The sequence below is a fragment of the Macrobrachium rosenbergii genome, chromosome 31, assembly GCF_040412425.1.
Source record: "Macrobrachium rosenbergii isolate ZJJX-2024 chromosome 31, ASM4041242v1, whole genome shotgun sequence".
Taxonomy (NCBI): domain Eukaryota; kingdom Metazoa; phylum Arthropoda; class Malacostraca; order Decapoda; family Palaemonidae; genus Macrobrachium; species Macrobrachium rosenbergii.
This window is the reverse complement of record NC_089771.1, coordinates 14,228,812-14,256,286: the sequence shown is the minus strand read 5'-3', so window position 1 is coordinate 14,256,286 and position 27,475 is coordinate 14,228,812. Positions and strand designations below refer to the sequence as shown.

At 40.0% G+C, this 27,475-nt stretch overlaps 1 long non-coding RNA gene across 1 annotated transcript; it reads left to right on the top strand.

Moving 5' to 3' along the window:
- The first annotated feature begins 1,435 nt into the window (after window positions 1–1,435).
- On the top strand, window positions 1,436–27,475 carry LOC136855239 (uncharacterized). The gene is made up of 4 exons (XR_010857960.1): window positions 1,436–1,506; window positions 1,930–2,028; window positions 5,610–5,705; window positions 27,455–27,475. It is a non-coding gene; the product is annotated as an uncharacterized lncRNA (long non-coding RNA).

Sequence of the window (27,475 nt, the reverse complement as noted above, 5' to 3'; positions counted from 1 at the left end):
CCAAGTGTTGCAGAGCAAGCTTTGTTATCTTGGCTGCACAGAAAAAGTACCCTTTCACCCTTTTTCATTACATCGCCTGGTTTGCATATCCAGTAATTCATATTTTTAGAAACCACTTTATTGTTTGTTTAGATTAATGATAAATTCACTGGTAGAAACTTGTTTTAGTGTATTTCAGTTAAGGATAATCAAAAGTTCTGTTATAACTGAATAGCTGTATGGCAGTAACAGACTAGGTTGCAAATCACTTAATTATATATATATATATATATATATATATATATATATATATATATATATATATATATATATATATATATATATAAGGTAAAAACATGGAAGAGAAAATAGATAAATTTTTTCAGAATTTAGCACTGGAGTATAGTTAATCTCCTGAACATTTTTACTGTGTCTTTCCAAAATTTATTTGTATTTATTTGCATTTATATTTATTCATTTATTTAGGAAGCCACCCCTTTATAGCAGCAGCTACCACACAGCTAACACTATTGATCTCCTGATAAAAGCAGCCCAGATGCCCAGGATTATGATGGTAAGGAGTCTTTTTCACTTGGTAGTAATAAGAACCTTTTTGTCTTTTCACTATTATGAGTAACAAAATGATGAATATTTATGAACAGCATAATGAGTATGCAGGCAATAGCATTTTAACGGTAATCTTTACTGAAAACTCACACTTTTAACTACTGATCCAAATTCGAACCCCTTAGACACACACAGGGCCACTTACCTCTATCTTGCACGCACTTTTGCTACCTAAATATAGTCGTCTTTATCATCTCCTTCCCCCAAAACAATTCTGAATTATACCCGCTTTCCACCAACATATTGTTCCTCATTCTCTCCACATGACAAAACCGTCCCAAAGTCTCTCTTTTGTCTTTTCACCTATGTTAACCTTTTTGTCTTTTTTACTGCCTAGTTTGTTTCCCAGTGACATAAAATTTGAAGTCTCTGTGATCAGTGTCACTTACTCGAACTCTCAGTTCCAGAAGTCTTCTAGTCCTCACGCTGGACTGTGAAACAGTCTGCCTGAGGATGCTGTGCACTAGGGACTCAAAAGTTCATGAAGATGCAATGCATTTCTACCTCTTGTATTTTACTAATTTATTTTTATTTTAACTATTTATTTATTAATTTATTGATTTACATTTTTTTCTTTTTCTAATAAGTGACCACTTCTTTCTGTATTTCCTATTATCCTCTGTAACTTGTTTCAAATGAACAATGATATTCTGTGAAAGCTTGAATTTCAAGTCAATGGCCCCGGTAGGCTTGTTCCATGTGAACAGGAGTTTATATCCTGAATAATAAAGATGTTCATTTCTTTTCATTTGTATTACTTAAAATTGTCTCTCCTTATTTTCAGGAAATACTGCTCTTATTCAAGCCATCAGGCCAATCGACCAGTAGCAGTCGAAGTTCGATAGCCTCGTTGACCAGTTACCGCAGTTAAAGCTGATCTTGAGCTCCCAGATGCACCAGGTAAATTGATATACATCATTCAGTAAAACTTTAGTAATAACACAATGTTTGACAAGTCATGGTCTAATCTGCACAGATTTTAGTCTATAAATGTTAAAACCCGAGGCTGTACTAGCATTGGCTGTAGATAGCACTATTTCATGTTTAAATTTGCACTATTCTTGCTTTTCAACTGTAGTGTAGACCAGAACTACCTAGATTTTATTTATCCCCGTCTTGAACTACTTAGATTTTATTTATCACAGCTCTAGCTCCCACAGAACATTTTTAGATTTTTATAAGTGGCTGCAAACCGAACCTGGACACAGAACATGTAGTTTTGTGTGTTCCTAAGCCAACGACCAATCAAATTAACCTAATTCACCATTCATAATTAATTTATAAAGAAAAGGTCTATTAATTCTTTTAACGGAAACGTTACAGAATGGGGGCCTCTGAATTGGGCAGTCGTTTACAACCTGCCATATGTTGTCGAGAAGCTGATTAAGGCTGGAGCTGACATCACAAGGAAAGATAGCGAAGGTAGGATTCATTGGTATCTGGAGAATGTTAAATGCATCTACCCCAACCAGAATTTGCACCTAAGTCTTTTTGGTCTATACATGTCTGATAGTGACTTTATCCACTCAGCTATCAAGGGAGATAGAAGCTAATACAGTAGGAACTTTGTTCAATTCAAGTTCTGCACTTAGAATCTAGATCACCCTGTCTCTTAGAATCTAGATCACCCTGTCTTAAACTTGAGGGTTGAGTACGAATTAGTCACACGCAGACACACACACTTATATGAAAAAAGTTAAGTATATCTTAGTTTAACCAGACCACTGAGCTGATTAACAGCTCTCCTAGGGCTGGCCCGAAGGATTAGATTTATTTTACGTGGCTAAGAACCAACTGGTTACCTAGCAACGGACCTACAGCTTATTGTGGAATCCAACACATTATACCGAGAAAATGAATTTCTATCACCAGAAATAAATTCTCTAATTCTTCATTGGCCGGCCGGAGACTCGAACTCGAGCCTGGCAGAGTACTAGCCGAGAACTCTACAGATTCGTTCAACGAGGAACTACACATTTATATGGGATATATATATATATATATATATATATATATATATATATATATATATATATATATATATATATATATATATATATATATATATATATATATATATACAGTGAATTCTCTTATTCGTTGGGGGGATGTGTCCACACACCCCCAAGGAATAGGTCAAATCCAAGTAATGCTTAAAACCCCTCTAAAAACACTCTCTAGAACTGCCCCATTTTGATAGCTAAAAACCAAGAAAAAACCCTGTAAAAATGCTTATACCTGAGTATTTTAATAGTTTTATCATAAGAAGGTGCATTTATTCATGAAAATTATATGAAAATACAGTACTATGAATATTTGGTGAAAAATACCGCGAATGGAACTTTCCGCTTTAATGATGGCTAGATGTGTTCCAGAGAAACTCATGGAGCGTGAGTCCTAAACTATGAGAACAAATAAATACGGGCTTACTGTATATATATATATATATATATATATATATATATATATATATATATATATATATATATATGAATATAAGAACCCATAAAACATATTTTAAACGTTGAAACCATATATTTCGGGCACTAGTTTCTGTGCCCCTGTTCACTGGTGGAATATGGACAGGTGGAAAGTTACAATGGTATATATACAAAAACATAAAAGGTGTGGCCCTAGGCCTCCGACATGTTATGGAGGTGGCGTTTCGAGGAGAATGGCTAAAATTTAGTTTTGGCCTCAGTATTTTCGTTTACGATGGATCTGGATGATCGCAGTTCTGGAGTCATCTTCTTCATGAGGGTTTGAGATTAAGGTGTGATTGGTCAATGTCCTCCTGACAGGTTCATATCGTTAGGTTTGATTGATGATAGCAGATTCAGCATCCTTCTTTTGTACGGACAGCTACTTTTGAAAACCAACTCCGCACTCAGTTAATGGCATGCCCTGTATTTTGATATGTAGGAAAATTCCTGAACTCTCGAGCGTAACGTACTGATCTTTTGTGCTCTGTTATTCTTTTGGAAGCGATCTACCTGTCTCGCCCTACGTAGATGTCTGACAATTTGCAACGGTATCTTGTAAACTCCGGCTTCTTCCCTTTTGTTATTTAAGTATCGTTATGGCGAACTCGATGGATTTGGGATAATGGAAAAATGAAAGGATTATTGGGCCTGAGTTGCTCGGAGGCCTTCTGGATGTTTTTCATTGTCTGAGCTTTTATTTTGTTGTTGAAATCTATTTGTCTGTTGTGAAGTGGGACCTTTATAGTATATTTTTATTCTTTGTTAATAGCCCTCTCGATAATGTGTGATGGACTTGCTTAGCGATTGTTAGGTGTTGGCGGATAAATGTTAAATTCTTTATCCAGGTACTCATTTGAACATATCTAAGTCCTCTGAGAGATAAGTTGCACCCCTACCATGATTTTCTACGGGCGTCGTGGTAGCAAGTGAATGTGGGAGACAGCGAGGTGGTTTTTTCTATATACTGTAAATGCATACCTGTTCTCATTTTTCTTATGATCAGTACATCTAGAAGCCCGTCCTTTTCCCACAAAAATTTAAAACAGAATGGGAAAAGGACGAAAACTGCACTCCTAGATGTACTGATCATAAGAAAACAGAACAGGCATGTATTTACAGTGTATATAGAAAAACACCACCTGGGTTCCCACATTCATTTCTGCTACCACGACGTCTCCAGAAAATCATGGTAGGGTGCAACTTATTCCCTCAGAGGACTTAGGATGTTCAAAATGAGTACCTGATAAAGAATTTAATATCGATCCGCCAACACCTAATGCAACTAAGTATAGCCACTCACACATTATCGAGAGGGCTTAACAAAGCGAATAAAATATACTATAAAGGTCCCTATTTCACAACAGACAACAGATTTCAACAAACAAAATAAAGCTCAGACGATGAAAACATCCAGAAGGGGCCTCCGATAACCAGGCCTAATAACTTTCATTTTCCATTATCCCAAATCCATCGGGGAGTTGCCGTTAACGTATACTTAAATAACAAAAAGGGAAGAAGCTGGAGTTACAAGATACCATATAGTAAATTGTCAGGACATCTACGTAGGTTAGACAGGTAGATATTCTCGTGAAAGAATAACAGAGCACAAAAGATCATGCGTTACGCTCGGTAGTTCGGGAATTTTCTACATATCAGAAATACAGGGCATGCCATTAACTGGAAGTGCTGGAGTTGGTTTCAAAAGTAGCTGTCCGTAGAAAAGAAGGATGGAATCTATGCTATCATCAATCAAAACCAACAATATGAACCTGTCGGAAGAACATTGAAATCGTGACATCGGCACCTCTCAAACCTCATGAGGAAGATGACTCAGGAAAGCTGCGAATGCCAGATAACATGCCAAACGGAGGCTAATGAGGCCAAAAACGCACTAGGGAATTTGGCTGTTCTCTCTCCTTAAGAAACGCCACCTCCATAACATCGAGGCCTAGGCCCACCTTTATGTTTTTGTATATATACCATTGTAATCTTTCACCTGTCCATATTCACCCAGTGAACAGGGGCATGGGCTAGTGTCCCGAATATATGGTTTTCAACGTTTTAAATAGTGTTTTATGGGCCTTTCTTATATTCATATTACACTGTGTATTATTACAGAAAAGATATTCATATATATATATATATATATATATATATATATATATATATATATATATATATGTGTATATACTCATATATCTTGTGTGTGTGTGTGTAGGTGTGTGCACATGTGTCTACCGATAATTATTCACTAACTGAAGTATATATGTATGTGTTGAGTGTGCGTGCGTTTGTGTGTGTACATGAAGTGTATTTGCATGCAAGTATCCGCAAGCATTTAATTAAAACAGAAAATCATATGATGGATATTTAAGCAAGTGCCATACATACCCTTGATGAATCAGACTAAATAACTGACCCGAGAAAAAGAAAAGGAAAGAAACTCTAATAAGAAAATAGGGTGATGTATGTATTCCCTGCATTGACCTATTGACCTAGCTTCCCATTTCTCGTCATCAGGTCGGACCCCCTTTCTCCTGGGGGCCGAACGTGGAAAAATCGCCCTCCCCCTACTCCTAGCTGCTGGCTCAGACGTCAATCAGAAGAATAATGATGGTAGGTAAAGTATTCTTCAAAGTTAGCTCTAAACTGCTACCTGGTCGAAAGTCCAGGTCTTACATACATCAGTTGTGTATATATACAGCATGTGTGTTTTGTGTTTTTGTTACAGATATTAATATGCTTGCTTTACTTGAAGAATAATGACCTCGTTTCTTGCGTTTTCACTAAATTGTGACTTCTAGTTATGTATTATCTATCTGTCTGTCTGTCTATCTGTGCGTAAGAGATCATGAATATAAGTGTGATTTGATAATCAGTTGAGAAGCCACAGGAGGGTTTGTGCTGAATGATATATATAAAAATATATGGAATGATATATATATATATATATATATATATATATATATATATATATATATATATATATATATATATATATATATATATATATATATATGTAAGGCCATTCCTGGGCCTATACTTGATTTAAGTCTCTGTTTATGAACAGAGGTTTGATCTCGCTTATCCCGAGACATTGTGTGATAGCAGGTAACGTGAGCCGGCATCATAAGTTATATCTTTCCTAACTAAAATCTAAGGGCTACTGAAATGAGATACTAAGTAATGAAACTAGAACCCTTTATTGACAAAATCAACGAAAAAATAATCTTCTTAAAATTACGAAGAATGAAACCCAATGTTTCACATAATTATCAGAAAATCTTCTAAGGAAATAATGCTCCAAAATCATAAACACTCAAATACCTAAGGGAATACGAAATAACTCATCTGTCAAAACATGAACAGGTCAATCAATAAAAACAGGTCATCTCAAATGTCTTCCTCCCATCCTTGTAGGAGGAGGGAGGGAATAAGGAATAGGAATGGAGTGGAACAGAAATACTCCACAGAATCCTCTGGGATGTCTCCATGTGATAAATCACCTCACATTGTTAGTCACATGAATCGGATCTCACAAGTCCGCTGAACAACGGTTCCTCCCATTATATTCATTATGTAATGCATGAACGAACGTACTTTTTTGTATGACATCATTCGAGGTCAAAGTTCGGCAAGACACGCCTCCCCTTACTTACCAAGGCGTCACAGTACACGTACACACACGTCATTATTAGAAGCATCCTTAAAACCAGTTTGTAACCGGTTTACTAATGAAACGTTTTTGGCTGGAAACGCATTTTTTCCAGCTCGTGTCACCAAAGTGGTTTCTTTGACCCTTGTGGTATGCGAATGTTTCAGCATTTTCCTATTCTGCGCGTATCGGAAAATGGACCTGAATGGCTGGCCCAACTTTTCAAGGTCATAGCAGAGCACTTACATATATGTATATATATATATATATATATATATATATATATATATATGTAACAGATGTAATAAATGTATATGTATATATATATATATATAATATATATATATATATATATATATATATATATATATATATATATATATATATATATATATATATATATATATATATGTTTACATTACATATATACAGTATATATATAGATATATATGCATGTATATATATATATATATATATATATATATATAATATATATATATATATATATATATATATATATATATATATATACTATATATATATATATATGTATGTATGTATGTATATCATTCCACATACACTCTGAAATGCATAGGACAATTTCAACCAAACTTGGCATACATGTGATTTACCATCTGGGAAAGAACAATGTGGGGGTAAGACATCACTGGCAACATAGGGAGCGTGGGAAGGGGTGAAGTGTAAAAATTACAGAAAACGACAGATATTTGTGTTTAATCCATAGTTTTCGAGGTTGCTGAGATGAATAGTGACACTCCCGATGCCCTTTAAGTCCAAGTTCAACCCAAATCGGGAGGGGGGTGGGAAGGGAGTGACATGTAAAAATAACTGAAATGACAGATATTAGTGTCTAATCCATAGTTTTCAAGGTTCCTGAGAAGAATAGTGACACTCGATGCCCTTTTAGTCAAGTTCAGCCGGTAAGTGATTGAAGGGTGGGAAGGGGTGACATGTAAAAATGTGCGATAGATATTAGTGTCTAATCCTTAGTTTTTGAGGTCACTGAGATGAACAGTGACACTCCCGATGTCCTTCAAGTCCAAGTCCAGCCCTGACAGGAAGGTGGGGTGGGAAGGTGGTGACGTGTAAAAATAGCCAAAAACTGCAGATATTAGTGTCTAATCCATAGTTTTTGAGGTTGCTAAGATGAGTAGTGAAACTCCCAATGCCCTTTAAGCCCAAGTTCAGCCCCAATAGGAAGAGGGGTGAGAAGGGGTGAAAAATAAAATCTAAAAAATGACAGATATTGAGTCTAATCCATAGTTTTCAAGATCACTGGGATGAATAGAGACACTCCCGATGCCCTTCAAGTCTAAGTTCAGCCCTAATAGGAATGGGGGATGAGATGTGGTGAAATATAAAATGTCCATAATGCTGGGCAATGTAACTGAAGCAACTATCTTAACAGGAATTGGGGAAAGTGATTGAGAGAGAGAGAGTTTATCTGTTGTCATTCAGAGATTTCTTGGGCAGTAAGTTGGGTCAACTAGTATATATATATATATATATATATATATATATATATATATATTTATATACTAGCTGACAAGCCCGGCACTATAAATATATCTTATATATATATATATATATATATATATATATATATAATATATATATATATATATATATATATATATATATACAATCAGGAATCCATAGACAAGAAAGTCTTCAAGTTCTTTATTTAAAAACGTTTCATACAATCCTTTTGCACATCATGATCTGCAATAAATTATAAGAAACAGTTAAAACTAAAGTTAAAATAACAATTATTATACCGACAGTAAAATTTTTATAAAGTCAACATAAAAGCAGAAAAATTTTTTATGAAAAAATAAAATAAAATAAAATAAATAAATAAATATATTAAAATTCATCAAGTTTTGTGAAGAAATTTAACTATATTTACAGTACAACGCAAGAGGAAGAATGGCTAAGAAACGTCAATGCCGGACAACTTTGCCTTAAGCGAGAGAGAGAAACCACAGAAGTGTTACTATTCAAATTAGGGGATAGGTGTATATATATAATGACTCAAGGGTAGTTAAAGGCGGTTTTGAGATGTAGCACTGAGAATCGAAAAATGTGTTTTTTCAACATGAATTTTACATTTAGTAGCATGTGTTCCAGATGCTAGAAAGTTCTGGATTGGATATACAGGAACCTGTACGATAACAGTCTAAGTGGCGTAATAGCGGACTTGCAACGATCTTTTACTGGAACCAACATAAGTACCAAGACATCTTGGGCATTCAAATTTATGAATAATGCTGGACCACATAAAATCCTGCAACTTGTCATATGGGAGAAAAAATTTCCAACCTTTTTTGGATTCATAGGAATCAAATTTAATTTTAAAACTGTTATCCCGGGAAATTGACATCAAGCAGCGGTCCCTAGAAGACTTCCAGAAGCGTTGCAGGAACATTCAAGAACAATTGTTTCCACTTTTAACCTTTTTAGACCTTATTGTTATTAAAAAATTGTTTGCAAAAACTATTAATAATTTTGTCACAGATGAATTTTAATATATTTATTTATATATTTTATTTTATTTTTCATAAAAATTTTTCTGCTTTTATGTTGACTTTATAAAAAAATTTTTACTGTCGGTATAATAATTGTTATTTTAACTTTAGTTTTAACTGCTCTTTATAATTTATTGCAGACTTGATGATGTGCAAAGGATTGCCGAAACGTTTCTAAATAAAGAACTTTGAAGACTTCTTGTCTTATGGATCTCCAGATTGTGAATTTGCCGCTTGACTGTTGGCTATATCTATATAATACATATATATATATATATATATATATATATATATATATATATATATATATATATATATATATATATATATACAGGATGTTTCTTTGAAATTAAAGCCCCCATCTACAGCATAAACTAAAATTGATATGGACAAAAACAAAAGTAATTCAGAACAGGTATTTATTTCAGTTTCTCTCTGAGTATTTAATATTTTGTGTGGCCTCCATCTGCCTGTACCACAGCCTGCATTTTTGGGGGTTATGATTTCAGCAAATCGCAAAAAAGCTGAGACTCAAACTCCATTTCCCTGAGCACTTCAGTTACCTCTCTTCGCAGGTCGTCAAGGCTTAGTATACCATCATAGTTCACTGTGCGTGCTTCAACACGACCCTTTAAGATACTGCCAATGTTTTCACACACATTAAGGTCAGGGGAGCTACCTGGAAATTCACTTGACGAGAAGAAATTGATACCACTGTTTCGAAGCAGCTCCTGTGTCTGAATAGCCTTGAAACATGGTGCCTTATCATGCAAAAATATGACTTCTTCAACAGATAACACATTTTCAGGATCTTTGAGGAAAGGAAATACTCCACCAGTAAGCAGTTTCGCTAAAGTATTCGCCATTCCATGACTGTCCTTTTTCTTTGATGATCCACATTAACTGTTTGGCTGTGAAACAGAGAAAAATTCCCGAACACTCAGGAAATTTCACAACTTGGCGATAGCGCACGTGATCGCTGATATCATCCAACTTTGCGGGCCAAATGATGTCATTTTTATGATTTGGTTTCCTGACTGTAAATGAAGAATTCATCTGATGCGGCAACATGGAGAAAGTCAGCTTCAACCCAATCTTTAAGAAATGAGCCACAAAACCATGCACGGTCTTCTCTCTGTTGCTGAGTGATGTTGGGCTTGCTGATAACATGAAATGCCTTGATACCAGATTTTTTCAACTCACGATATACAGCACTATAACTTTTCTTCTTTCCATTTTTGTTTCTACTTCAAGCGCCAATTTAAGTAAAGACTTTCTTGGGTTACCCACTGCCTCAGCTATGATGTCTTTTGACTTCTGATAAAGGACTTCAGGCCTTCCAAGATTCTCACTCTTTTTGCGATGACAGTCATATGGATTTGTGTTCCAGTTTCTTTTAACAAAGGATTCATCTCTTTTAATGTATTTAGCTATCCAGGAAAGTGAAATGAAGGATGCACCAGCATCCCTGGCCTCTCTGAAGATTATAGTCCAGATTCGGTCAATCCATCTGATTTCCTCCGAGTCGTTAGCCATGGCTGTATCTAACTCCATCACTCAGTCTGAAAATACAAGAAATGTAAAATGAAAAATGGCTTAATAGAAACTTAAAATAATGTACTTGGAGATAGGCTATAGCAGAAAACTTCATAACTTTCCATTTGTTCTGTGGAGGGGGCTCTAATTTAAACACCTAGTATATATATATATATATATATATATATAATATATATATATATATATATATATATATATATATATGTATATATATATATATATATATATATATATATATATATATATACATATATATATATATATATATATATATATATATATATATATATATATATATATATATATATATATTTATGTTTCTGTATACAAGTAGATTTTAAGTCTCAACATTCATTATTTAACTCTACAATGACCTTGTAAGATAACCAGGAGCATATAAAACAGAAAACAAAAGGAGTTATACAGGAGCTTAGGGCTCTCTCTCAAAGGGAAGATGCGTGAAACACGTGGGTACAAAAATAGGTATATTTTCATAACAGACAAGATCAAAGGTAAATTAATTAAGTCAAAATTAAATTGCTGCTGCAGTTGAAAGTCCTCCCAAGGGTGGGGGGGAGGAAAAGCTTGCGAATGCCAGACACGTGGACCAAGGAGAATTCTGCTATAATCGTCCTTCTGAAACGATATGGGACACAGGTTACGATCTAAGGCTGGAATTTGGGGAATGCTTTCTACTCGAGGGTGCGCTTAGGGCACCAAGGACAACCTCGAGGCTTGACTAGTGACTTGAGCAAGGGGGAAGTGAACACATGGGCCGGGATTGAACCAAAAAATTCAGGGGACAGCCAAGATACGGGCCCAGAAGTCTAATGAATGCACAAGAGTGAAAGTAACGTGACTAAGCAACTCTTTCAGGGTACTCTACCATCCCACAGGAGTGTCTAAGGCTGAGGTCGACATCGGGGCTTCATTCCAGTCCTTCCCAAAGGGTGTCAGCAAGGTGTCCACATGTGTGTGTAGACAAAGGCCTCCCACCAAAGACGTACTCATGGGTTGTAGATCGGTGGAGTGATGGAAGGGCGCCCTTGTGATGAGAAAGGCCTGCAGTTGAGGTTCTGCTTGCTCTGGGATTGCACTTCACTGCTTGCAACAGATACTAGCCACATGGTCGGGTTAGAAAGCAAGGGGCAGCGTTCCATGTGGCGGTGAAGAAAGGGGGGGACGTCTGAACTTGTGACCTCCTACATTCGTGTCTGGGCTGTGTGTGAGAGCGATCACAGAGGGGCATCATGACCCGACCGAAGTTACGCCTTCTCAGGGCGCAGGGGGCGATGGACTGACCCCAGGTCGCGGCTCCTGTACCAAAGAAAGAGAGCCCAGGAAGTTACTGCCCTAGGCTAAGATTATCTCCTGAGTGAGCCTTAATACCCCTGGAATGTTCGGATAACTACCCAGAACCAGCTTTCACTACCTCTACACAAGTTCGAATAGACAGAGTTCTATCTATCGGCCAAGCAAAAGCAGAAAGGAGGGTGTTTTTCAGCTTATTTTAGCGCTAATCTTTATAGCTCCCCCTGCAAGATGACATCCACACCTGCAATCGGGTGCGAATGTCGATAACAGCAAAAATGAGCGAAGAAAACGCTCGACTTTACTCTTGTTAGCTTACTTTACAGCAAAAATGAGCGAAGAAAACGCTCGACTTTACTCTTGTTAGCTTACTTTACTTGCAAAACTCTGCTGCAATACTGATAAATGACAAACTGAAAGTTTACTCTAGGTGCAGAGTACAATTTAGAACATACGATAAGAAAGTACCCTTACTTCGAAACTTATTATTGCTGAAATACTTCATAAACGATGATTCTACAAATGCTTTACTCACTTTACTTTACTTAGGGTAATAAGGCACTCAACAAAATAAACAAAGAACACTTCAGAGGCACAAAAGAACAAAATAAAAAATAAAAGACAGGATGTAAAATGAAAACAGATGTAAATCAACTAACTTCTTACTGCTATGCAGGAAATACATGCATGCGTTAGTTATGCCTTGAAGAGGCAGTATTAATGACAATACAGCGTTGGTTTCAAATGATATCCCCCTTTACTAGAAACTGTAATGACAATATTCAATTCATCTTTTCAATCGACGGCAATAATTGTCTACAAACTCAATGAGTAGCTAATAGCTCAAGAAAATGCTAACTTAGGTGACAGGAGTTTGACAGTTGGGTGAGCGAGCGAGGCAAAGAGATTATTCGTGGGTTTTAATTCTGTAAACTTAAACAACGCTAAATTTTTTACTTCCATGGCCCACAACTCGGGTGCAGGCTATAAATAGATACTCGCTCAAAATACGAATGGGAAAATAAACAAATCAAAGGGGACTGGACAAGAATAGATTTCTCCACAAAAAAAAATAAATAAAAAATAAATAAAATAAAAAGAAAACTAAACAGAATGACACAAGTGAAGGGCGGCGTGACTGCTTACTGAAGGGCAGGACACGTCGCTGGTATTACAAAGGTGACATTAAAACTCGCAAGGGCAGGAGTCTTGTGACTCGAGATTCGTTAACAAATAGAGAGAAAAAAAAGACAAATAAATAGAAGAGTAAATGATATACGCAGAAGAGCCAATGATAATAGAGTGAGGTATTTATTGTTTATGTATGAATTTAACGTCCGTCGCCAGTAGACGACGGCCAGGACTATCTCTCAGCCCAAGGGCTGGAAAAGGAAACCCAAAGGGCGCGACCCCTTAAGGAAGAGCTGACACGCATGCCTTGTGCCAAGGCACGGGCGCAAGGGCGTGCCACTTCCCACTCTGTATCTCTTACTGCTTCATAGTAAAATGATTAATGCATTTTAAAGGGGATGATATCCCATATTTAAACTGCCTCTTGTGGTGGTAATTAAAGAAAAGTGGAAAAGAAAGATCGACAGAGAAGGATAAGGGATAGAAGTTCCATGGGAAAGGAAGAAGATAGTGCAGGGTCTTGACATCCTCTTCCGGATGAGAGGTGCCAAGAACCTCGAAAGATGAAGAGGTGGCACTATGCCAAGTTGTCACAGGTGCCAGAAGAGCTCTGGAGCTCTTTGTGGACTACCTGCGATTGCCCACACCCATGGTAATTCTGCCGCGAACCTCTCCTCCTTGGACCGTTGTCCTCGGCAGGGGAATCGGAGGGCCCGAGGCTGAAGGGCAGCGAGGGGTGCCATCTGGGTCAGCTGCTGAGACAACTGACACGGATTTTGCTCACCAGCCTGGACATTAATTGGCGCAGCTCGCAGAGTTCATCGGCCCAGCGAGGCAGGGCAGAATCATGACTTGCGAAGGTATCTGCGGCGGGTGGCGAGAGAGAGGAGACGGTCGGGGCGGGCATGGTTGACTCGTAGGCAGTGGTGACCAGCTCAGGCCCGGGTTGCGAATCCGTGCCTTTGGGTGAGCCTCCGCTGGGGTCAGGAGAACCCGTCTCTCTTGCTACCGACACTGGCAGCGGCACCAGGCCAGGGCAAAGAGAGGGGTTTTGGAGTTGGATCCCTTGGAGGGGGATCAGGGGCGTGCTCTGGCACTGACATTGGCACTGGCACTGGTAGCACTGTGGTAGTGGTCTCATTTGTCTGGACGGACGGAGATTGGCACTGCTCAGTGCGCCCAAGTGGCACTGGCAGAGGAGTTGATGGGCGAGATTCTCCTGAAGGGAGATCTGGCTGGGGCCTTGGCACTGGCACTGAGGCAGTGCCGGGCACTGGGCTTGGATCTGGAGGATTATTTGGGGAATTTGGACCCCGGAATTGTGGTGGTTTGGAGGGGGATGTAAAGTCCTGGCCCAGGAGGACGTCATAGCCTCCTGGAATGTGTTTCGCTACAGCGAGATAAAACGTCCTGGCTTTGCAGGGTCTAGTGACCCTCAGTTGAACCGTAGGGAGGATCATTTTGTAGTGATTTACTCCCTCGATCGTTACTAAGTTCCGCCTGTTTATAACTGCCCCATAAGGAATTCTGTCTTCCCGTATGAGGGAAATCTGGGTGCCCGAGTCATCGAATGCTGTGACTCGGCGTGCTGGGTACTTACTTCAGGGAGGGGCTACATAGATGGGATTTCCTGCAGGAGGGCCCAGGGACTTGGAATTAGTCACCGCTAAGGCGACAGAGGCGGGTTTTGAGTTATTATTAGGACATTTTACCCATGATGCAGAATGGCCATAGACACTGCAGGAGGTGCAGTAATTTTTGCTATAATCCTTTCGCACTGCCCCTGAGGAGGGCGCAGGAGTGTTATGTGATAGTGGGCGGGGAGAGGGTTTGGCATTTACAGTGGGCTTATTCCGGCACTGTTCGGTAGGATGCCCTATCTTATTACAGTACCCACATACTGCGGGTTTCGAGGATTGCCCATTCTTCTGCTGAGGGGCACCTGAGAGCCAGGACGGTGGCTGAATCTTCTTCTTCAGGGAGCTCTCCTGGGGGTGATGGGTATCCCAGATGTCAGCTAACCTGCAGCAATCCACTAAGGTCGGGGGCTCCTTCTCGGCGATGTGCGTGGCGAGGGCTGGAGGGGCATAGAGTAGGAAGTGCTCTATCTTCATTTGTTCAATGGCCTCGTTGAGGGTCATAACCCCCATGGACTCGAACCATTTGGCATGGGCGCGCTCAGACTGGTAGGCCCAGTCTGTCCAGGTCTGGTTTACTTCCTTAACTTGCCCTCTCCAGCGCCTCCTCCAGCGTTCGGGAGTGATTTTGTGTGCCTTGGAGATCATCTGGCAGACGGCATCCCAATTTTCTTGCTCCTCCGGCGGGAGAGCTTTGTAGGCAATGAGGGCCTTCCCTCCAAGGAACTTGCTCAACACCAAGGAGAGTTCGGTGGCACTCAGGGGGCAGGCCTTTAGGACTGTCTCAGCGGTGTCGAGCCACACCTGGGCTCGTACTCCATTGTTACAGCATGCAGCGAGTGCCTGGCTGAGCACTCATCCTTGGGTAGCAGGTGGAGGTGAAGGAGGCCGTCGTTGTAGCAGATCGAGTTCATGGGCTGCTTGTCCTTTTCTTCCCTTTCTGCAACTCTTTCTCTTCCAGAGAAAGTCTCTTGCCTTCCAGATCTTGTCTCTGCTTCTCGTTCCTGTCTCTCTGCTTCTCGTTCCTTCCTCTCTGCTTCTTCTCTTCTCTCCTGGGCCTCCCTTTCTGTCTCCCTTTTTTTCTTTATCTCATCCATCCTCTCCTGTACCCAGTCTTTTAGTTCTCCCCCGGAAAGAATGAGTTCCTTCCCTGAGGTCATGAAGAATTTGAAATCTTCGCTCTGCTGGGTTCTTGCTGTCATTTTGCAGGTGGGAGAGGACGCACGTGATAAACAAAATTAATTTTCCAGAGCTATGGGAATTTGGAATTTTTTCCAAAGGACGTATGAATGATCTCCCACCCTGACGCAGCAGGCTACAGTGGGGAATTAGGAATTGGAATTCTCTGGTCTCCCAAAGTTCCAACAAAGCGGGTTGATTTGGGGACGAGGATTGGTAAGTGATTGGTCTCCCAAGGTACTGACAAAACGGGTTGATTGGGGACGAGGATTGGCAAATGATTGGTCTCCCCAAATTACCGACGAGGCGGGCTGATTGGGGACTGAATTGGAAATGACTTGGTCTCCCAAATTACCGACGAGGCGGGCTGATTGTGGACGAGGATTGGTAAGTGATTGGTCTCCCAAGGTACCGACAAAGCGGGTTGATTGGGGATGAGGATTGGCAAATGATTGGTCTCACCAAATTACCGACGAGGCGGGCTGAATGGGGACTGGATTGGAAATGACTTGGTCTCTCAAATTACCGACGAGGCGAGCTGATTGGCGACTGGATTGGAAATGGATTGGTCTCACCAAATTACTGACAAGGCAGGCTGATTGGGGACTGGATTGGAAATGTACTGGCTCCCTAGGAGAATTCCTGCACAGACGAGGTCTGATTAGCGAGAGCGCTAGTTTTACTTACTTATGGGAGAAGTTTATTCTCAATGGCAATTAGGTGGGTGGTAAGCCCAAATTCATAATAGATATGAACACACACAGCAGTAGTAAAAGCACAAAACAAAAAAAAAATAAATGTCAGACCCCTCAATAATGCAAACAGTTTGGCAGAGTGAGCTGAGGGAGCAAAGTAAAATCAAACAAACAAATTTTCACACATTCCTAACTGACTTGTGAGACAAATGTCGGTCAAGGCTGTTTGCCTCCCTGTCGGTTATCTATAGGCCGCTGGGCTGGCTGTCTGCGACAGAATGAATGAAGTTAATGTTTGTAAACAGACGCGGTACTTCCCCGAACGGAGGGTAAGAAACGACGTTTAGTTCTTCGCTTTGCCTAGCATGAAATATGATTTTGCCCTATTGCTAGACGAGAGAGAGTAAAATGAGTCAGCAATGCTAGTCTGACTTTTCGAATGTTTTCACAGGAGGAATACACGCACTATTCCTTTAATGGGTTAGAGCCTAAATAACCTATTTGAATGGCATGCAAGCTGCGTGCAAAGGCTTTCAAATGCTAAATTTCGGTGATCCTCTCTCTCGTTTTCCTTTGACATGTGTCCTACTATAAAAAAATTCCTAGGTTTAGTCACGTTTGCTAAAATTTCCTACGCTAAATAAACACAGTTTACTTACGCAGAATTTCCTCTGCCTGTTGCGCTGGCTTTCCAAAGGTTCGTAATCTGTCTTGTATCCAGCTTAGCTGAGCTAATTGCTGATTTTATAGATTGCAACACAAACAAAGCAACCAAAGGAGGGCAGAATACAATTGTTACAGAATCTCAAAAGGTCAGCCATTTTTGTGTTTCCTGCAGGTAAATTTTAAGTCTCAACATTCGTTACTTTATTCTACAAATGACCTTATAAGATAACCAGGAGCATATAAAACAGAAAAACAAAGGAGTTATACAGAGCTTAGGGCTCTTTCTCGGGAAAAGATATTTGAAACACATGGGTACAAAAATAGATATATTTACATAGCAGACAAGATCAAAGGGAAATGAGTTAAATAAAAGTTAAATTGCTGCTGCAGTTGAAAGTCCTCCCAAGGGCAGAACGAAACGCCAGACACGCGGACCAAGGAGAATTCTGCTACGATCATCCTTCTGAAACGATATGGGACACAGGTTACGATCTAGGGCTGGAATTTGGGGAATGCTTTCTACTCGAGGGTGCGCTGAGGGCACCAAGGACAACCTTGAGGCTTGAATAATGACTTGAGCAAGGGGGCAGTGAACACGTGGGCTGGGATTAAATCAAGGAATTCAGGGGACAGCCAAGATACGGGCCCAGAAGTCTAATGAATGCACAAGGGCGAAAGTAACGTGACTAAGCAACTCTTTTAGGGTACTTTACCATCCCACAGGAGCGTCTAAGGCTGAGGTCGACATCAGGGCTTCGTTCCAGTCCTTCCCAAAAGGCGTCAGCAAGGGGTCCACGTGTGTGTGTAGACAAAGGCCTCCCACCAAGGACGTACTCGTGGGTTGTAGATCGTGGAGTGGGATGGAGGGGCCCTTGTGATGATAAAGGCCTGCAGTTGATTCATCTCTGATTGCACTTCACCGTTTGCGATAGATACTAGCCACAATGGTCGGGTTAAGAAGGGCAGCAGTCCACGCAGTGGGCGAAGAGGCAGAGGACGCCTGAACTTGTGACCTCCACATTCGGCGTCTGGGCTGTGAGAACGACGAGGGCATCGTCGCCTTTATTACTTCTGCTCGGGTGCAGGGGGCCATGAACTGACCCTAGGTCGTGGCTCCTGTACCAAAGAAAGAGCTCCAGCAGAAGAGTTACTGCCCCTAGGCTAAGATTATCTCTGAGTGGGCCTTAATAACCCTCTGAATTGTCAGATAACTACCAAGAGACCAGCTTTCACTACCTCTGCAAGTTCGAATAGATAGGGGTCTATTTATCGGCCAAAGAAAGCAAAGAGGATGTTTTTCAACTTATTTAGCGCTACAAATTTATTTATATATATACATATATATATAGAGAGAGATATAGAGAGATAGAGATATATAGAGAGAGAGAGAGAGAGATATATATATATATATATATATATATATAGATATATATATATATATATATATAGAGATATAGAGTATAGAGAGATATATATAGATATAGAGAGAGATGTATGTAGTATATATATATATAGAGAGAGAGAGATATATATATAGAGAGAGATATATATATATATATATATATATATATATATATATTTATATTTCTACGTTTTTCCGTGGTTTTAGTTTTGAAATATATACTCTGTGAGACAGGTACTTAACAATTTAAGGTAATTTAGCCTAGCCTTGTGATTCTGACTTCATGGGTCCAGGAAACATAAAAAAAGAGAAAACAAAGGAGAATTTCATATGAGCATAGGGCTCTTAGTTACTGGAGGGAAATATTATGTAAACACGTGGGCATTTAAAGGAGTGTATTTACATAAATGACATCAGTACGGGAAAAAGGAACTCAAGAGATTTCTGATCCTGAAGGGATTCCTACGGGATTGAATGAACGGGGGATTCTAGACACAGTCCGAGAAGCTTCTATTTAAATAGGGTCCTCTGAAATGAGAGATATGCACATTATACGCCAGTAATGAAAGAACAAAGAATACGAAAAGCTGCACTGAGGGTGCCAAAGGAGTAATAAAGAATTAATACTGCCGTGCAAGAGGCGCACGGACATTAGACAAGGGATTCTTTCAGGCTTTCTATTTAAGCAAAATGTTACAAGACAAAAGCGTGACTGAAATGGGGCTCTTCCGGGGCAAACGAAGGCGGTCCGTGGATGACTTCGCGATTTCGAGATGCAGTTTCTTCCACATGGAGATGCAAGGGCTTCGTGAGAGGGGCAAGAAGCGGGGGACTCCTCGAAACTCCAAGCAATGGCGTGTGGGCTCGAGGCAGGCCAACAGTGGAGAGCGAACACTTGGAATAATGGGTCGAAGGGCACGAGGAAAGTATACTTTGGAAAGGGCCACGTGGGTAGGCTGCAAGGGCATCGAGGGCCCAGGGGTGTTGAGGACGTCTTCATTCCACCCATCTTCCAGCCCGCGTGTGTGTCGAGACCTCGTGTGTTTTGCTTTTATCCTCTATGGGGCAGGGGGTGCGTCAACACAGGGTTTTGACTCATATGCTGCTGCCACTTGAGAAGGTTTTGCCTGGAAGAAAAACGCCCAAGACAGATTGCTTTTGCCTCGAAGAAGTTCTGTTTTAAAAGGGAGTAGCCTTAATCATTTAAGCCCTTGTATTCTGACCATGCTAAATCGATAGACAGATGGTCTATGCGATGCAAACTGACTGTGATAAATGAAACACAACAAAAAGAAGGGAACTTTCTAAGCGAATTCTTGCTAATCATAATACCTCCCCATACAAGATGATGTACATACCTCCTTGGTGTGTACATCGATATTCAAATGAATGACAAATGCTTTACGTTACTCTGCATTCTGTACTTGCAATGAACTTTACTACTAAGGGTTTTATGAGCTGTGACGTTACTTTTAATAACACATTGGGACAATTTAGATTAACACGCCAAGGCGGTTTAAACACTTGCAAAGAATAATTACTTTAGATTTGTTACCCACTGGTAACTTTAAACGTGACTCGAACAATGTGAATTAATTAAGATTATCGGACCCGTATATGAGGCTATGGCCAACAAATGAAAAAGGTTATTGTTCAGAATTAAAATACGGTTACTTAATTTTAGATAAAATGCATCGCAGTTAGTACAATCTGCCTTGAAGAGCTGTGTAAATGAAAAACAAGCGTTTATTTTGTAAATGACATCCCCTTTTCACGATACTGTAATGACTATACATATTAGCATTGATAATTTATCTTCATTTAACGTGCTTTGCTCAGCTGTCGTTCAACGAGCTGGGGCGACCCACAGTTTTGACAGTGCTGTATGGGCGAGAGTATTCGCGGCGTTAATTCGTAACCTTAAACTCGCTAATTTATGCGTCCAGCCCACTGCGAGTATTCAATGTTATGTGGGGCGAGCAGACAAAATGTGGGGACTTAGTTCTTGGAAGGAAGTGGAAGGGGAAAAAAGGGATAATAATAACAAAGAAAAGAAAGTAACATGATGTTACGAATAAGCGTGACATATGAAAGAGAAGCCGGGACCCACGTCTCTCAGGCTTACGAAAGGGCATTTTAAATCACAAGGGCAAGTTTATGACTCGCGATTCATTAAAATAAAGATAAATAAATGACTAAAGAAAGTAAATGATATTGGCAGAAGAGCTAAAGGGACAGAGTGAGGTTTTTATTGTGTTAGGCGGGGAATTTATGGTCCTAAGCCTATAAATTACGGCCCGGACTATCCTTTCAGTCCCAGAGAGTGAGAAAAGTCCACCGAAGTGCCAGCTCCTTCAGGAGGGCTGGCCGCGCCGGTGCCAAGGTATGAAACAGGGCGTGCCATTCTCACTCTGTTATTCTCAATGATTTATACATTTTAAGGGAATGGTATCCCGTACTTAATTGCCTCTTGTGGGGATAATTTAAGAAAAGAAGATTAAATAGGTGATAAGAGATAGAAGTTCTGAGGAACGGAGGAGAAGATAGCAGGAGGGCCTGACATCCCCTTCTGGATTAGAGGTGCCAAGACCTTGAAAAATGGAATGAGCACAGGTGCCATGGGAGCTCTAGAGCTCTTTGTAAACTACCTGGAAATTCCCATGCCCATGGTAATTTACGCCTCGAACCTTTCTCAATTGGACGTCGTCCTCGGCCGGGGAAGCGGAGGGCCCGCGACTGGAGAGCGACGATGCCACCTGGGCCTGCTGCTGCGACAGCTGTTAGCGGGGTTTCGTGCTGGTTCTATCGCATAATCCGTCACAGCTCTTGTAGTTCGCCGGCCGTGGAGATGGCAGAATCCTGACTTGCAGTGCGTCAGCGGGGCTGAGGCAGAAAGCGGCGGGAGTGGCGTGAAGCGGCTCGCGGTATCAATGACCAGCTCAGGCGCGGGTTGCGGCCGCGTTTAGGTGAACTTCCTCTGTGGTCGGGAGGAACCGTCTCTCTGACCGGCGGCTGGTAGTGCGTGCCAGGCCGGGGAACAGAGGGGATCCTGAGTTGGATCCCGTGAATGGAAGTCAGCGTGGCGCTCTGGCGCTGGCACTAGGAGCAGAGTCGAGCGCTATCAGGAGTTTCTTGTTAACAAATCGGTCAGAATGACGAGGCTTTCTTTCGGTGCATGCAAGTGGCACTGGCAGGGTTTAGCATCTCCAGGAAGGAGATCTGATTGGGAATGGCACTGCACTGAGAGCAGGGCCAGGCACTGAAGTGGATCGGAAACCAATCAGAGGGCCACTGTACATCGTACTCAGTGGCACTGGTAGGGACTGCATGTCCTCCTGGTACCCAGGGGGCGCTAGTCTTCACTGAGGGAGAAGCGGGGGAGGATTACTCGCGCCCGAGGAATGAGTTGGGGAATGTAGGCCCCTGGATTGTCGTGATTTCTGTGGGGACTGAAAGTCCTGTCCCAGGATGACGTCATAGCCTCCGGGGAGATGGCTTGCTACTGCAGGATTGTAAATTGTTGATTGGTGAGGTCTTGTGACTCTCAATTGGACCGTAGGGAGTATCATTTTAAATTGATTTACTCTGATTGTGGCGGTTTTCATCTATTGACAATAGCTCTGTAGGACTCTGTTCCTTCAGATGAGGAGAGTTGTGCGCGAGTCCTCGAAAACCGTGACTTCGGCGATGCGGGCTGGCTACCTCGTGGAGGGCCCACATATATGGAGCCCCTTCAGGAGGGCCCAATGACTTAGGATCTGTGATGGCCAAGAGCGGCGGTGGGAATATTTGATTTATTATTGCGTGGGCATTTCGCCCGTGCAGGAGAATGGCCATAAACCTTGCGCCGTGCAAAAGGTCTGGCTAGTCTTTCGCTGCTGCCTGGAGGCACAGGCGAGTATTGGGTTTCCGGAAGAGAGAGAGCCGGTTTCTTGCACTGTTCAGAAGAATGCCCATCGTCTTGCAATAATGGCAAGTCAGGAGCCTGCAGAGTTTCCATTTTTGTGGGAATTTGATCCTCCGGGAGGGGCAGTTATTTTTCAGCCCATGGATCCTTCCCTGAGGGTGGTGAGTTTCCACACATATCTGCTGCTATCCGGCAACACTCTGGTGAGTGGCTGGAACTTTTCCACTACATGAGTGGCGAGGGCAGGAGGGCATGTCGCGGGAAATTCTCAAATTTAATCTGCTCGATACCTCGGCAGCGTTGGTGGCTCCGCCGGACTCAACCATTTGTTAACGCCAGCTCCAGATAAATGCCCCCAATCGGACCAAGTCTGTCCTGCTTCTCTGGGCTACTCTCTCCAACGCGTCTCCTCCACCACTCGAGGTAATCGTATGCCGTAACTGCCCATGCGGCCCCAATTCCCGATCTTTGCTGGAAGGGTGTGGTAGGGAACGGTGCCTTTCCGCCTGGGAATTTAGTGAGAACAAGGGAGAGTTTCCCGTGGGGAAAGGTCGCAGCACACCAGGACTTCGTTCGGCCCTTTCAAGCCATACTTCTGGTTAGGACTCTGTCCATTTTGGCATGAGCAGGTGAGCTTGGCTGAGGCACTCATTCCCGCTGGAGGAGGCGGGTGGCGTGCTGTCGTTCCTAGCGTCTGGAGCTCATGGGCATGTTCTCTCTCTCTCTCTTGCTCTCTCTCTCTCTTTTCTCGTTTTCTCTCTCTCCTCACGTTCTTTTACTCCCGTTTTTCTTGGGCAATTCTTTTCTTTCTCTCTTCACGTTCTTTGCTCTCTCCGTCTTCTCATCGTCCTCTTGAGCAGTCTTGAACCCATGCTCTCCACTCTCTCCTCCCATTCTTTCTCTCTACATGTACCTTGGCATCCCCTCATTTTGTTGGGCTCTGGCCCAGCCATCTTGAGCTTGCCCTGAAAGACTCATGTTGTTCTGAGTGGACATGTAGGAATCTAAAACCTCATTTTGTTCAGACTGCTGGTATTATCTGTCTTGAAAAGAATGGTTATTATGTAAGATCTGAGGAGACAAATTGTTAGGTCAATTTGATGTCTTGAAACACTCAATTGTTCTTAGACTGCAGGAGAATGGATCTGTCTCGGAATAAGACAGTTGGATTTTTGTCACGCTCTGGAGGAGGCTTTGTGAAAATTAAATGTCTTGGTACTAGAATGATCCAGTCCCGTAGTTAAACAGTGGCGTGAACTACACCATAATATGTCTCAAAGGACTTAATTTTGGATTTTGTTCACGTCTGGCGTGGGGCTGATATGAGTCTCTGAGGACTTGGCCGGCTGTCTGCCACATGCGATGTAAATTTTAGTTGTTCTCAGAGGACTGGAATGGATAATTCTCCCATAAATGTGGGAGCCAGATGTGTCTCGGAGACTGGAATTTGGACTAATATAATGTCTCAAAAAGGACTTGATTTTGGTTTTCCTTGTCGGAATTAGAATTTTTAGTATGCCTCTGAGGACTGGAATTTGGAGAAATTTATTAGGAGTCTCTTAGGACTTGGAATTTGGTTGAGAAATTCTCACCTGGTGCAATGTAAATTTTATTAGTCTCGGTCTGGAATAGGACTTGGAATTTTTAGTGAGTTGAGGACTGGAAATTCTTACCTCATGCTACCGTAGGAATTTTATTAGGAGTCTCTTAGGACTTGGAATTTGGTTGAAAGAATTCTCGCCACGTGTGGCGTAGAATTTTATTTGGATTGCCCGTAGGACTTGGAAATACGATTCGTCCTTAGGACTTAGGAAATTACCAACAGGAAAACCCAAAAAAAAATTTGAATGGAGAATGAAAAAAAATGCTACACCGTGTGCCTGGGCGGGTGAAAAGGTCATCTCTGACAATCACTGGAGTTATTTTTAGATTCTGTGTGAATGAACCTATTTATAGACCGTCTGGGACTCGGGAATTTCCCAGTCGTCTGGGAGGATAACAGTAAAAATGACCTAGTAATTTTTCCCTAGACGCGGAGTTTAAATTTCGCTTTCTAACACCTAATTCGAGTTTTAACTAAAATGAGAGAATTTTCAGCAATACAAGCTGATTTCGTCTTGTCCCACGTGGGAATTTTATTAAGCGCCTAAATAACAGTTCGCTAATTCGAAATGCAAGTAAAATTTTCACAGAGGAATTTCTTTCGCACTGTTCAAGCAAAGCAAAAATATGGCAAGATTTTAATACTGGGGAATTTCGCACTATTCCTCGAAGCAAGAAGGATTTAACACAGGTGCTTTTCTTGAGGCAAAGAATTTAGTTTATTTCCTAACTGCCTATCCTGAAGGCATGCATTAATATAATCTAATACGGCGGTTCTTTTCTCTCAGTGAATACATGCGTCCCTATTTCTAATTCACAAAGATAGTCACGATTGTAAAAAAAATTTTTGCTAAGATAAACACATTACTTACATGGAACTCTCTTGGTCTGTGTGCTGGTTTTAACAAAAAGGTTCGGAATTTGTCTACACCCAGCTTAGCTTTGCTAATAGCTGATCTGGCAAGTTACCGTACAATAAAAGCAACTACTAGAACTGCAACTGCAAACGAGATCTATGGCCAGGTCGCCATTTTACATTTTCCCTGGTTTTAGTTTTGTATTTTACAGGTCGGTAACAATTTAAAGATTAATTTGCCTTGGATTCTGACTTGCGTAAGGAAAACGCAAAAAATCAGAAAAAGGAGAATTTCACGAACTGAAGGCTCTTGTTCATGAGGAAATATTACATAAAACACTTGGGCAAATTTAAAGAATGTATATTCAAAAAAGCATTCAAAGGGAAGATGGATAAATCAATTGATAGATTTCTGATGCCTGAAGATCCTTCTACAGGAGTCTTGATTAAAAGGTAGGGCACAGGCAAGATGAGTCCACTGTGAATGGGATCCCTCTGCAATGAGAGATATACACATTACGCCAGTAAAGAAAATTGACAAGAGAATAATGAAAAGCTGCATGAGGGTGCCAAGACTCGAGGAATGAATGACCACTTTACACTGCCGGACATTGCAAGAGGCGGATAAACTGACAAGGACAGAAATGAAATGCTATTTAAGCAAATTTCTAAAGACAAACTTTCATGACTGAAAGTCTTTCAATGGCACTTTACCTTAGCAGATTTCTCAGTAGCGTATGGCCGTGGATGACACAATTTCGGCAGTTTCTTCCCAGGATGACTGAGACTGGAAGTCTGGAGTCCCGGGCAAGTCAGACGGGGACTCTCGAAACTTCCAAGCAATTAGGCGCTCGCCCCGGATCGAGGACTGTCTCTCAAGAATCTTAGGTCCGATCTTCTGCTCCAAACTAACAGAACTGAGCCATGTGGGTTTTCTGCAAGGCATCGATGCAGGGCCAGGTGTTGGACGTCTTCATTCCATATCTTCCAGCCAGCGTGTTCAGACGATTCAGGGTTTTGCTTTTCCCAGGTGGGGCTGCGTGTGGCCAAGACAATTCAGACTCTTATGCAATTGCTGCCTTTAGGTTTTGCCTGTAAACTTAAGACAGATTAGTTTTGGTAAACCTCTTAAAAAAGTTCTGTTTAAAATATCCACTCCTAATCTTTATCCCTTGTATTCAATATCTGCTAAGGTAAAGACAGATCGGAATGTTGATTGGCGGGCTCTGGCAGTAAATAAACAAAGGGATAAAATTAGGTAATAATATATATATATATGTGTGTATACTATATATATTGTTTTATATATATATATATATATATATATATATATATATATATATATATATATATATATATATATATATATATATATATATATATATATATATATATATATATATATATATATATATATGTATATATATATATATATATATATATATATATATATATATATATATATGTATATATATATATATATATATATATATATATATATATATATATGTATATATATATATATATATATATGTATATATATATATATATATATATATATATATATATATATATATATATACATATATATATATATATATATATATATATATATATATATATATATATATATATACATATATATATATATATATATATATATATATATATATATATATATATATATATATATATATATATATATATATATATATATATATATATATATATATATATATATATATATATATATATATATATATATATATATATACATATATATATATATATGTATATACACACATATATATATATATACATATATATACATATATAAATATATATATAAATATATATATATATATATATATATATATATATATATATATATATATATATATATATATATATACATATATATATATATACATATATACACATACATATATATATATTTATATACATATATAGATATATTTTGTCAGTTTCTCTATAATATATTATATTGTTTATACAACACTGTCATTTATAAAATATTAATTTCCTATTAATTCTTCTCTTTGTTCACAATCCTGTGTTGCAAATTGCTTGTGTATTTCAGAATGAAAGGATAAAAACTTTAACTATCTCAAAATATCGTTTGGGAACAATTTATACCATTCGAATTAGAATAGCCTAGTTGGAGATCGTGAGACATCACTTCTTATTTTATTTTCAGGTGAAACCGCTCTGACCCTAT